Source organism: Palaemon carinicauda, chromosome 8 (genome assembly GCF_036898095.1).
Source record: "Palaemon carinicauda isolate YSFRI2023 chromosome 8, ASM3689809v2, whole genome shotgun sequence".
Taxonomy (NCBI): Eukaryota; Metazoa; Arthropoda; class Malacostraca; order Decapoda; family Palaemonidae; genus Palaemon; species Palaemon carinicauda.
The window spans coordinates 60545885-60558005 of record NC_090732.1 but is presented as its reverse complement, the minus strand read 5'-3'; the positions used below and the strand labels follow the sequence as shown (position 1 = coordinate 60558005).

The 12121-nt window shown below is 55.0% G+C and overlaps 1 protein-coding gene and 1 non-coding gene across 2 annotated transcripts in view; both read right to left on the bottom strand.

Annotated features, from left to right (window-relative positions):
• Positions 1-12121, bottom strand: part of LOC137645741 (uncharacterized) — a 326800-nt gene that overhangs the window by 297144 nt on the left and 17535 nt on the right. The window lies entirely within an intron of this gene.
• On the bottom strand, positions 7639-7757 carry LOC137646150 (5S ribosomal RNA). Its single transcript, XR_011045409.1, has one exon. It is a non-coding gene; the product is annotated as a 5S ribosomal RNA (ribosomal RNA).

The window sequence follows — 12121 nt, the reverse complement described above, 5'->3', positions numbered from 1 at the left end:
ATACGGCCTTCATTTCTAACAGGTTTATGTGGAAGTACTTTTCTGATTCTGACCACAGGCCTGAGGTCCTGTGGTTCAGAACGTGGGCCCCCCACCCTTCCTTTGATGCGTCCGAAAACAACATCAAATCCGGGGGAAGGACGAGAAGATCCACTCCCTTTCGTAGGCTCTCGTCTGCCACCCACCACTGAAGGTCCGTCTGTTCCGTAGGACCCATAGGGATCAGAGTTTCCGGGGAATCGTGTCCTTGATTCCACCGAGACTTGAGTCGCCACTGGAGAGATCTCATTCTGAGGCGACCATTGGGACCCAGACGGGCCAAGAAAGAGAGATGGCCGAGGAGACGTAACCACGTTTGGGCTGGAAGTTCTTCTCGTTTGAGGAAAGGCCTTGCGACCTTCCTCAGCCTTGCTATCCTGTCATCTGACGGGAAGGCTTTGTGGAGATTGGTGTCTATGACCTTGCCTATGTATACCAGTTTTTGAGAGGGCTGCAGAGAGGACTTCTCGAGATTTACCATGATCCCTAGATCCTGGCAAAGTTCGAGAAGCTTGTCTTGGTGGCGAAAAAGGGTTGCCTCCGAGTCTGCTAGGATCAGCCAGTCGTCCAGGTAACGGAGGAGACGGATACCGATCCTGTGAGCCCACGATGATATCAGGGTGAACACTCTGGTGAACACTTGAGGAGCTGTGGAGAGACTGAAGCACAGCACCTTGAACTGGTAGATCTTGTTGTCTAGGCAAAATCTTAAGTACTTCCTTGAAGACGGGTGGACTGGGATCTGGAAGTACGCGTCCTTCAGGTCCAGTGTACACAAAGTTTTGTGGTCTCACTGCAAGTCTGACCGTTTCTGCCGTCTCCATGCTGAACGGTGTATTTTGACATACCCGTTCAGAGTAGAGAGGTCGATGACTGGTCTCCAGCCTCCAGACGCCTTCTTTACAAGAAAGAGTCAACTCTAGAAGCCTGGGGACCCGTCTGCCACCTCTTGGAGAGCGTCCTTCTTCAACATGGTCTCGACTTCTGCCCGGGGGGCTTGCCCCCTTACCGATCCCATGGTAAGGGAGCTCAATGACACTGGCTTCGCTGTCAGGGGAGGTAGAGATATTGTGAATGGGACGCGATATCCCTGACTGATCACGGAAATCGTCCAGGTATCTGCCCCGAGTTGCTGCCACCTTGTCGCGCAACTTTGTAGGCATCCCCCACCCTGGTGGACATGCAGGGGGACTGCCAACCCTAGCGTTCACGGCCTCGGCCGCTCCCTCTAGGATTTTTACCTCCCCTGGAGGACTTTCTGCCCTTCCTATCCTTGACAGGAAAGGGCTTAGACACCTTTGGCTTTGCTGCTGTCGTCTTCTTCGCATTCTTAGCTGGACGGGACTGTTGGGTTGCTGGAGGTTTGTAGGGCCTCGATGTCAGGGCCCTATGGAAGAGGGAATCCTGGTTGGACTTCCTCCACATCTCAGCAGCTAGCTCCACGTCCTTAGGCTCAAACAAACTCTTACCGAGTACGGAAGAATGTCTGAGCCTGCTAACGTCGGAACTGGGGACATTCTGGCGAAATCTCTCAGCCACTGCGTCCCGTCGTTTCAGGATCGTATTGGCCCACAAGCTCGAGACTTGGTGGGCCAGAAACTCGATGGTCCGCGTGCCTGAGAGTAAGAATGTCTCCAGTGCCTTCCTGGTGCTTTCCTTGGACAGATCCTCAGACCGCACCAGGATGCCCAGAGACCCCAGCCAGATGTCAAGCCACGAGGTTGCCTGCATGGCACACTTCGCCACCTTCTCCTGGCTTAGGATCTCAGTATCAGAATACGGAACATGCCGGTTGGGGAGTCTCTCTAGAGGGACTCCCCCAGTGAGTTCTCCCACAGAATGGTGAACAGGAAGACCCATACAAGTCTCCTCTAAGATCTCGAAATACCTCCTCTGGTGGACTCGAGGAGGAGGGAGGAGCTTGTTACCGGCGCTGGATCTGTTGGAGGAGGCAAGCTCAGAGAGCTGGCCTTCGACTTTGTCTCTGGCACTCTTCATCCCTTGTGACCAGGGCAAAGCTGCACTGGCCCTAGAGGGTTTCTGGATGCCATAGACTCGGTCCATGACCGTGTCCTTACCCTCACGAGGAGGAATCTCTGGGTCCGGAAACCCAATGAGATTTCTCATGAGGGTCAGAACTTGCCAGAATGCATGTTCTGACTCTTGAAGCTCTCCTCCCGAAGGGCTAGCAGCAAAGTCTCCCGTCCCCAGAGGCTCTTCCTGGGGGGACTCGTGGACATTCTCTGAAGGTCTAGCTGGCTCTTGTCTGATCCTTGCCAAAGACTTAGGTAAAGTCTTAGAGTCCTTCGGCTCCCTCCTGGGAGGGATACAGGACTCTAGTAACGATGGATGCAGGCTCTTCTCTACCCCTGTACGAGAAGACTTCACAGGGAGAGGCGGAGTTTCCCCCATTGGTGCGATGGGGGAACGGACCGGCTCGTCCGACTCCCCTGAGGATGGGAAATCCTCATCCGCAGGGGAGGGAGAGAAAGTCTGGGGGGGAGAGGGAGCCTTGCACAAGGATTTCCGAGGAGACAGCTTAGCCCTCGGAGAAGTCACCATGGAGGGGATTCCTCTCTTCCTCTTCAGGGGAGAAGAAGCCGCCACTGTTTTGTGACCCAGTTTAGAGAACACAGGCTTAAAAGCCTGCATGAGAGCTCTGACTATGGTCCCAAACCAGGGCTGCTGGCTGACAGTCGCGCTTTCAGACACTCCCTCTGGAGGGAAAGGGATCGATCGATCCCTAGGAAGAGTCAACAAACGAGGGTTCGCCTGAAACCAAGCTGAAGAAAAAGAGTCCTTAGACCTGTCCGGAAACCTCCCCTCCTCCGGCGAGCGCGCTGTTCTGCGCTTGTGAGGAGGGGAACGAGACGATGACCTGTCCACCTGAAGCCCCGTGAAATCACGTGCGGAATCGCGCTGGTCGCGTGATGAGCTCTGCCCTGGATCGCGCGCGGTATGAATGCACGTGAGCAATCATGTGATCGCGTGTGCGTGGGCGCGCAGGAACCTGCTGAAGAGCCCGTGCGGGCGAGACTGTTGGGCGCGCGCGCAGGAGAAATGTCTCTAGCGTGTGGGCATGAAGCGCGCGTATCTGGAAGCACGGGGCGAGGGCGCGATTGCGCAGCCTCATGATAGCGCAAAGGTGAATTTGTGCGCTGGCGCGCAGGTGGTGCAGGAACTGTCCCCTGAGCAGGTCGTGGGCGCGCTGGGCGCGCAGAAGATCATGGGCGCGCATGGCGTGCATCAGGATGCGGGCGCACAGGAGTGCGCTGCTGTGATGGGCGCGCAACCGGATTCAGGCGCACAGGTGTGTGCTGCTGAGTTGGGCGCGCGTCGCGCAACAGGATTCGGGCGCACAGGAGTGCGCAGTTCGGATGGAGAGTGCAGGGGTACCTGTGAGCGCCCGTACGCTAACTTAGGTACCTCCTAGACTGCGAGCTGGAACGTAGGGGTGCGCTAGCGCCAGTGAGCGCTTGCGCACTGTATCAGGAACAACTGCGACTGCGCGGTTAACTCCAGAAGTGCGCTGATGAGTAAGGGGAACAGATGAGCGCGTGTTTGCAGGTGAGCGCTGGCGCGCTATAGCAGGAACTGCAGGTGGGCGCTGGCGTGCAGGAGATCGTGGGAGTGCAGGAGATTGTGGGTGTGCAGGGGAACCCTGGCGCGTAGGAACAGGAATAGGTGCGCGCACGTGAGCAGGTGCACGCTGGGGCGCTAAGTCAGGAACAGCAACAGCGTGATCGCGCGCAGGGGGTACCTGGCGCTTAAGGGACTGAGGCGCAGTTTTGCGCTCAAGTACCTTGTGCCCCGAAGAGACCGGTGCCTGTGCAATGACTGGGTTAGAAGGCGCAAATAGCGCATCAGCAGCCTTGAAGGGTGATGGCAGGTCAGCAGGACTGGAGGGTGACAGGTCAGGGGGTCCCAAAGGACGACCTTCCACCGTAGGAGATCGCGAACGATCTCCGGAGAGGTCTAAGGTGGTAGCTGGCAGGATCGGTGAACGGCGAGTCTCCTCGGCAGAGGACTGCGGGGATGACGAGCCGAAGAGGTGCCTCCTAACTCCCTTGTGAGGAGAAGGAAGTCCTCTACGGCAAAGGGGAGGACGAGCCTTCCGCCTTATACGCCCTCTAGGGGCCGTGGGATCAGCAAGCTGACCATCATAAGGCCTCCGCAGAGGAGTCTCTGTAAGTGAACTCCCCCAAGAGGGAGAATCACTAACAGGTGGGACCGTAGGACTAAGTTCCACCCTCAAAGGATGTTCAGAGGGGGAAGGTAAGCCTTCAGCTACCTCAGCAACAACAGGAGCAGGAGTTTGATTAGACACACCGGAGGCCTCCGTTAAAACAACGTCGACGATAGACAGAGGATCTATGTCTGCTATCGTCGGCGATTGCTTAACAGCTGCTCCCAGTTTGATCATGTCAAACAGGGCTTCCTTGGAGGGTGAACCCTGAAGCCCCAAGGAAACCCAAAGCTATAACAAATCATTGTTATTCACATAAAAATCAATAACCCTCCTCCGGGGGAGGAGGGGCAGCTGCCTCGCTATGGGAGGCAACTACCTTTCCCGCACCCCGGGATCGTTCAACAGAACTACGGCCTACGCTACCACCCGACGGCCTCTCGGAAGAGACCAATCGAGTGGGAGTCCTTGGAATTTTCTCTCTTCAAAGAAGCCTTTGAAGGAGAAATATGACAAATTCGGAGATAATTTGTATTTTTCCTAACCATACAAAACTTACCTATTTACATTTGGTATTACTTTCGGCGTAGCGGAAATGACGAGCCATTAGATTTTAACGAGGGTTTCCTACCCCGCGCTAGTTAGCAGGGGTAGGGGGAGGGGTAGCTTGCTACCCCCTCCCTCCCTCACACACCGGTGAAATTTCTCACTTCACTTAGAGGTAGGACTTGACTTGGGAGACAGGGCTGGCGGGCAAATATGTGTAAATAGCTAAGGTTTGTATGGTTAGGAAAAATACAAATTATATCCGAATTTGTCATTTGTTCCGTAACCGAAATACAAACCACGCTATTTACATTGGGTGACTAACCCCTTAGGAAGGGTGGAAAGTCCCCAGCCATACTGGCTTTGGCTTACCCGGGGACTCAGAATCCGAGTGAGTCGCACTTGAGAAAAGGAGTCCCTGCACCTCACAAGTTCCTTGCTCCGCAAGAAAATGTGTGGCCTATATAAGCTTGTGTGTGAAGGAAGAAAGTGTGACCAGTCCTACGCGGTTGACCTGGAGTTCCAGAAGGAACTCTGGGTTAGGACATTCACAATACCACCTCGTCAGGGTATAGGGGACGCGACAGTATTGACTTAATACTCGGAACACAAGGAAGCATGGTTTACCTGCAGAGGTTTGAGGTCAGCCATGCAGAGACCAGGATGATGCTTCCCCAGTAGAGGGGACGATGAAGAAAGAAGTAAGGGCCAGATATACTTCTTTCGATCATGCAGACTAAAACCTGATAACAATGCCCTCAACTTTCTGCTACCTGTCCAAAAAGGAGCCTGAGGTTGGACCAGCTGTAGTGTAGCCACCACAGAGCGATAGAAACGTATCGATACTCCTGTGGGTCACGTCCTGCAGGAAGCGGGCTGCGAAGGTCATTAGACACTTCCAGACACCAGCTTGTAGCACCTGCGTCACAGAGTAGTTCTACTCGAAGGCGAGGGACGTTGCGATGTATCCGACATCATGCTGTAGGGCGACGTGACGGGGGAGGGTCTGGATTCATTTCGAGATGAATGCCCTTGAGTCCGAGCTGAAGAGGTATACTGGTGACTCTCCCCTGTGTCCTCCGTGCTCCCAAACCGGCTTGCACATGAGGACAAACTGCAGCTGTTCTCAAAGATAACCCCTTGATTCCTTTACTGGCAAGAAGGAGAAGGTCTGGGTCATCTGATACAGAACGGACTCTCGAAATCTTGAAGGAGTTGAACCGAAGGTCCGGGACTCCAAGATTCTGAGTCTAGAAAACAACTCAGGAGCGAACCTGAATGTTGCCTTCCCCTATTCTCTTGAAAGGGCGGAGTCGTACGAGACCATGAAGATTGCTTACACACTGGCCGAGGCCAGAGTGAGCAGGAGCAGCGTCCCCCAAGACGGAATACGATCAGAGGCCTGACGTAATGGTTCTTGAGAAGATCTCTTAAGGGACTAAAGAGTCCGAACCATGCTCCATGGAGGAGGTCTCACTCCGACTGGGGGTAGGGACGTTCGCAGCTTCGCATGAGCGAAGAAAGGTCAAGCGGGAAGGAAAAAGTCTATTCCTTTCAGCCTGAAGGCCAGGGAAAGGCCGAGCGATAGGCTTTACTGCCGAGAGCGGAAAAGAGTTTCCTCCCCCCAAAAAGCAATAACTCCGTTATTGCTGGAGAAGAGGCCTCAAGGGAAGAGGTATCTCTCCCACGACACCAACCACAGAAGACTCTCCACTTCGCCTGGTAGACCCCTGCGGATGACTATCGCAGGTGACGCGACCTCCGCTCCGCGACTGTAGCGGGTTGTCTCTTCTTGAGGAGGCGGCGTAGTGTCTACAGGCGTGAAGCCGAAGCAATGCAACGGCTCGTGAAAGATGTTGTAGTGTGGTTGTTTGAGTAGCCTGTGTCGTGGGAGAAGCTCTCCCGGGAGTTCCGTCAGGGGAAGCAGAGCGTCCGGAAACCGTTCTGCGTATAGTCACAGCGGAGCTCCCAGGGCCATCAAAAGGTTGACAGACAACCTGGTCTTGTTGAGACCCATTCTCAACAGACAACAATGGTGGGAAGACGCAAGCGTTGATGTTGTCCCACCGTCACCGGAAAGCATCTTGCCAAAGAGTCTTGGGGTCTGAGACTGGGGGGAAGAACAGCGGAAGCTTGAAGTTCCAGGCTGTCGTGATCAGGTCCCCCAGGCCAAGACTTGCTGGTTACTATAGACCAAAGACCCCCAGGTACTCTCTATCTGTGAGGCTCTGCTCAGATAATCAGAGAGAACATTCCTCTGCCGGGAATGAGCGAGCCGATAGGTATTGAGAGGACCTCAGATCATCTCAGTATCTCTACAGCAAGATGCGAAAGTAGGAAAATGCGCCTCCCTGCTGGTTGGAATACGCCAGTACCATGAAGTTGTCGCGCACGGAGCGACTCGGCAGGATCTGTAGGATCTGTAGAGGGGCCAGACTACGGCCCCTAAGCCTGCCTGAATGATGGGGAGGTACCCTTCAGGTCCTGACCATAGGCCTGGACCGGAACATGGCCCCCCCCCCCTTTTCTTTGACGAGTCCGAGAACAGCATCAAATGTGGGGAAAGGACGAGAATATCCACTCCCATGCAAGAGGTTCCATAGGTCAACCCATTGCCGGTCTAAACGTTCCACTGGTCCCACAGGGACCAGAAAGTCCGGTCAATCGTTGCTTGGATACCACCGGAACTTGGGCCGCCTCACAGGGAACTTATCCTGAGGCGACCGTTCGGAACTAGACGGGTCAATGAGGAAAAGAGACCCAGGAAATGTTCCAAGGTAGGGCTGAAAGCTCTCCATGACTGAGAACAGGTACTGTGACTCTCCTCAGCCTTGCCACAGTCAACTGAAGGGAAGGCTCAGAGGAGGAGTCAACAGCATCTGGTGTTCCCAATCGGTCACCCATCCAAGTACTGACCAGACCCAACGTTGCTTAACTTCGCTGATCGGACGAGAAGCAGTCTTTTCAACGTGGTATGGCCGTTGACTCAATATCATGGCTAGATACTTCAGATGTTGAGGCAGAAGTAGAGAAGGCTCCTAGCAAATTACCATGATCCCTCACTCTTGGTAAAGACCCGGAAGCTTGTCCCGGTGTTGAAGAAGGTCGAACCCGAGCCTACCAGAGTTGAGCAGACCTCCAAAAAGCGAAGGAGGCGGAAGCCTACTCCTGAGCGGCCATGAGGAAAGCAGGGAGAGTTCTCTGGGGAAAAACCTACGATGCCGCGGCGGGATCGCCACACCGCATCTTAAGCAGGAACACCTGTAGTCTAGGCTGAATTCCAAAAGCTTCCTGGAAGATGGATGGAATGGAACCTGAAAGTACCCGTCCTTCCGATCCAGGGCCTAAGGAGTCCTGCAGCCTCGTTACCAGTCTGATCGACTCTGCTGTTCTACGCTGGACGAAGTTTGTTCGACAAACTTGATCAGAGCTGAGAGGTCGACAACGGAACTCCCGTCTCAGTTGCTTTCCCAGAAGAAAGGATCGACTGAAGAAGCCGGGGGGGGAAGCCGTCGACGACCCTATGGAGGACCTTCTCCTAAAGCATGGATCCTTCTGCCCAACGGGCAAACCTCTTGCCGACCCCATGGCATAGAGGCTCAGTGACAATGGATTCGCTGACAGTGGAGGAGAGATGGTAAGAGCGAGGCGCGATATCCTTGGCTGATCACGGAGATCGTGCAGGAATCGGCATCGGGAGGCTGTTATCCGGACGAGTAACCTTAGGCATCCCCACAGCGTGAGACCTGCAAGGGGGATTGCCAATGCTAGAGTTTGTGAACTCTGCCGCTCCCTCTAGGATTATGCCCCCCCGGGAGAGCTTCCCGTGCTACCTGTCCCTGACAGGAGGGGACTGCTATTGTACACCTTGTCTTAGCTGCCGTAGCCGGTTCCGATAACTTAGGCTGACGAGGCTGAATGAAGAGGCGTCAGAGGCCTGCAGGGTCTGGAAGTAAGTGCCTTGAAGGAGTGAAAACGGAACTCGACTTCCTCCGCACAACTGTCCATTTCTCTGATCTTGGGCTCAAAACAAGCTTTTCCCAAGGATGGAAGAGTGTCTGAGCTTGTCGACATTCACGGATGAGACACCCGAGAGGAAGCCCTCGGACACTGCGTCTAGATGCTCCAACATCGAGGTTGCCCGCAAGTTGCCCGAAACTTGGCGACGGAACGCAAAGGTGCTTGAGCCCGGGAGGAGGAAAGTACCCATGATCTTCCTGGGGCTTCCTAGTACAAAACCTCGGGTTGCAACCGAGGAGGGAAAGGCCTGGTAAGCCCCTTCCACGAGAGGTGAAGAGGAAGGGCTAAACCAGCCACCCCTTGCCCGACGGAAAAATCTCGAAAGGAAAACTCCCTGGCAAGACAATTCCAGGGAATGACGAAGAGAAAGGACTAACCCAGGTTCTGGAAAGAAGAATGTTGCACAGACCTCCCTGAAGATTCTTCCTGCTCTAGCAGGAGCCATGCTCTGCGTTTACGGGGTGAAGACCGTCCTCTGGAAATACGCGCTCCAGAAGACTCGCCAGGCTGGCCGTGTTGCGAAACCCCGACGGGAATCGCGGTCGCAATTGCCCTAGCGCTCGCGCGATGGTAAATCAATGGTTCGCGCGTGGGCAAACGTGGAAGCGCCCGTGCACGGGCACGCAGGAGCGCAGACGAAAGTGCGCGAGGGAGCGCAGACGAAAGTGCGCGAGGGAGCGCAGAAGGAGGACGGGCGTGGTTGGAAGGGCGAGAGCTGGCGGTCGAAATCCAATAGTTGACAGGAGAGCGATGAGACGTAGGCAAGCAATGGCTTACTGCAGGAATCGAGCTGGCGCTCGCACGATGGAACACCGTTGGTTCGGGCGAACATTCGTGCGCATGTGCGCGGGCGCGCGGGCACGTGGGCGTGCGGTCGCGCGGGCCTGTGGGCGTGTGGTCGCGTAGGCACGTGGTCGCGTAGGCACGTGGGCGCGCGGCCGAGCGCAGGCGGTCGGGAGACCGATGGCGCGTAGGCAGGCGATGGCGCGTCTTGGCGAGCAATGGCCCGTAGGCGAGTGAAGGCGCGTTGGCAAGCGATGGCGCGTTGGCAAGCGATGGCGCGTTAACAAAACGCTAGCGCGCAGGCGAAGAATCGCGTGGGCGCGTAGAAGATCGCTGACGCGTGAGAAACTAGGGACGGTTGACGGCGAGCGCTGATGCGAGCTGTCAATCAGGCGATCCTGTACGTTCAGGAAAAACCGTTGGCGCCCATTGGTGAGTGGCAGGAAAGGGCGCGCAGGTGTGCGCTGGCGATTTGAAGAAAGCTGGCGCACAGAAGGACAGAAGTAAAGGTGAGCGCCGGCGAGCAGGAGGAAGATCCACGGCAAGACTCAGCTACCGGAGATCGTGGTCCACAGCAGGCGAGCGCTAGATCGCTACTGATGGTGTCCAGGGAACCTGTAACGTGTGGAAGATCGTTAGCGAGTAGGCGATCGATGGTGTGTTGGTGAACGCCGGCGGTCAGGAGATCGCCGATGTTCAGGGGATCGCTGACGCGCTGGGGATCGTTGACGCACAGGAGATCGCTGACGAGCAGGCGAACATTGACGCGTCTGTGGTCGCTGGCGAGCTGGAGATCGCTGGCGAGCAAAAGGGCGACGCCGGGAATCCTGTGTATAGAGTAGCTTTAGAAGCACGCATAGGCGACAGCGAGCGTTACTGCGCTGGAACAGGCTGACGAGCCGGATCGCGAGGGCGAGGAGAGAAGAGTCCTTGTCCAAGACCTGAACCAAAGTTCCAGGTTGCGCGGGCGAACGGGGGCGCACAGGGCGCGTATCAGGAACTGGGAGCTTAGGTGCGCTCTGACGGCAGGAGATCTAGAGCGCTCAGGACACCGATGGCGCGCAGGGCGCACAACAGGAACAGCAGGATGTTCGGAGTCCTCAGGAGAGCGCTGGCGAGCAGAGGGGCGATGATCATCAGGAGAGCGCTGACGAACAGGAGAGCGTTGGCAAACAGGAGAGTGCTAGCGATCAGGAGAACGCTGACGAGCAGGAGAGCGCCTGTGCGCTAACACTGCAGAAGGGCGCGCACGGAACCCTGACGCGCAAGGGAAGCACCCACACCGTGGGAGGCAACCCTTTGCCCCAAAGGGACCATTGCGCGTCGGATGACGAGGTCAGACTGCTGTCCATCTACGCCAGGGGCGGAAGGTCTGGAAGGCACTGGAGATCGACCCCCGGAGAGATCTAAGCAGGAAGGAGCTGCAAGCTGCATACGACGAGGAGAAGATTCAAAAAGGCGCCTCTTAGCACCCTTATAGGGAGATGGGAGGCCCTTACGACGTAGCGGACGGTGAGCGTTACGGCAAAGGCAGCCAACAGCAACAACAGCGGAAGAGTCCTCCGAAGAGGAGTCTCTATGAGTGTCCTCCCTCGTGAACGAGAGAAAAACACTTCGTAGAAGAGACGGGTCAGCCAGTGACCTAAAAAGAGCAATCCTCCGAAGAGGGGCTCCTGCAGTTGCCCAGCCCCTTGAGCGTAACTGCAGGTGCGACCGCTCAGCACCAAGAGCATAGTCGCACTAAAAAAAGGCAAGAGGAGATCCCCCCAAAGGGAAAAAAACTCAAGCCTGGACAGGAAAACTTCCCTCGGAAGGAAAGTTACCCACCAAAGGAGACGAGCCTCCTGAGTGTTCTAAAATGAACTGGAGAGCTGTCAGTCGTCACGGGAGTACTTCCAGGAGAAGGAGACACGCCCCTGACGAAGATCTATAGGGGAGGCAGCAACAGCAGATTCCCCAGGCCTCAACAAGACAGCTCACTCCGTTGTCACATTACAGAAACGAACTACTGTAGATCGTTAACTGTGAAAAATAAAAACAAAAGTCATTAGTTAACATTCATTCCCCCGGGAAGACTCCGAAGAGGAATCCCGAGGGAAAAGAACACAAGAATTACACAACAGGCACGTGCCTTCACAACCACTTACACTCACGGAAAGAGAGCTGTACCAAACACAGAATTATAACAATTATAATTATGTAACTATGTAATTATGTAATTTAAAAATGAATGAACACTAAATAAAAAACGAAAACCCCGAAGGGAAACGTTCTACAAAAGCTGAACAACCAACAAATACAATTAGATTCATAAACTAATTGAGACAACGTACGGCGTAGCAACCCCACCCACCCGGAAAGGAAGCTACTCAGACGTAGTAAAGGTAAAACATAGTAAAGGGTGAACGACCTCAAAAGAGAGAGAGAGAAAGACTGTAGTCAAACTCGATCGCGACCCATGAAATTACACCGTGGTGGCCTAACTGCCGAGGGCTCCACGGAGATATCGTACACTACACACACAAGCACAAACTCTGAAAAGGAAAC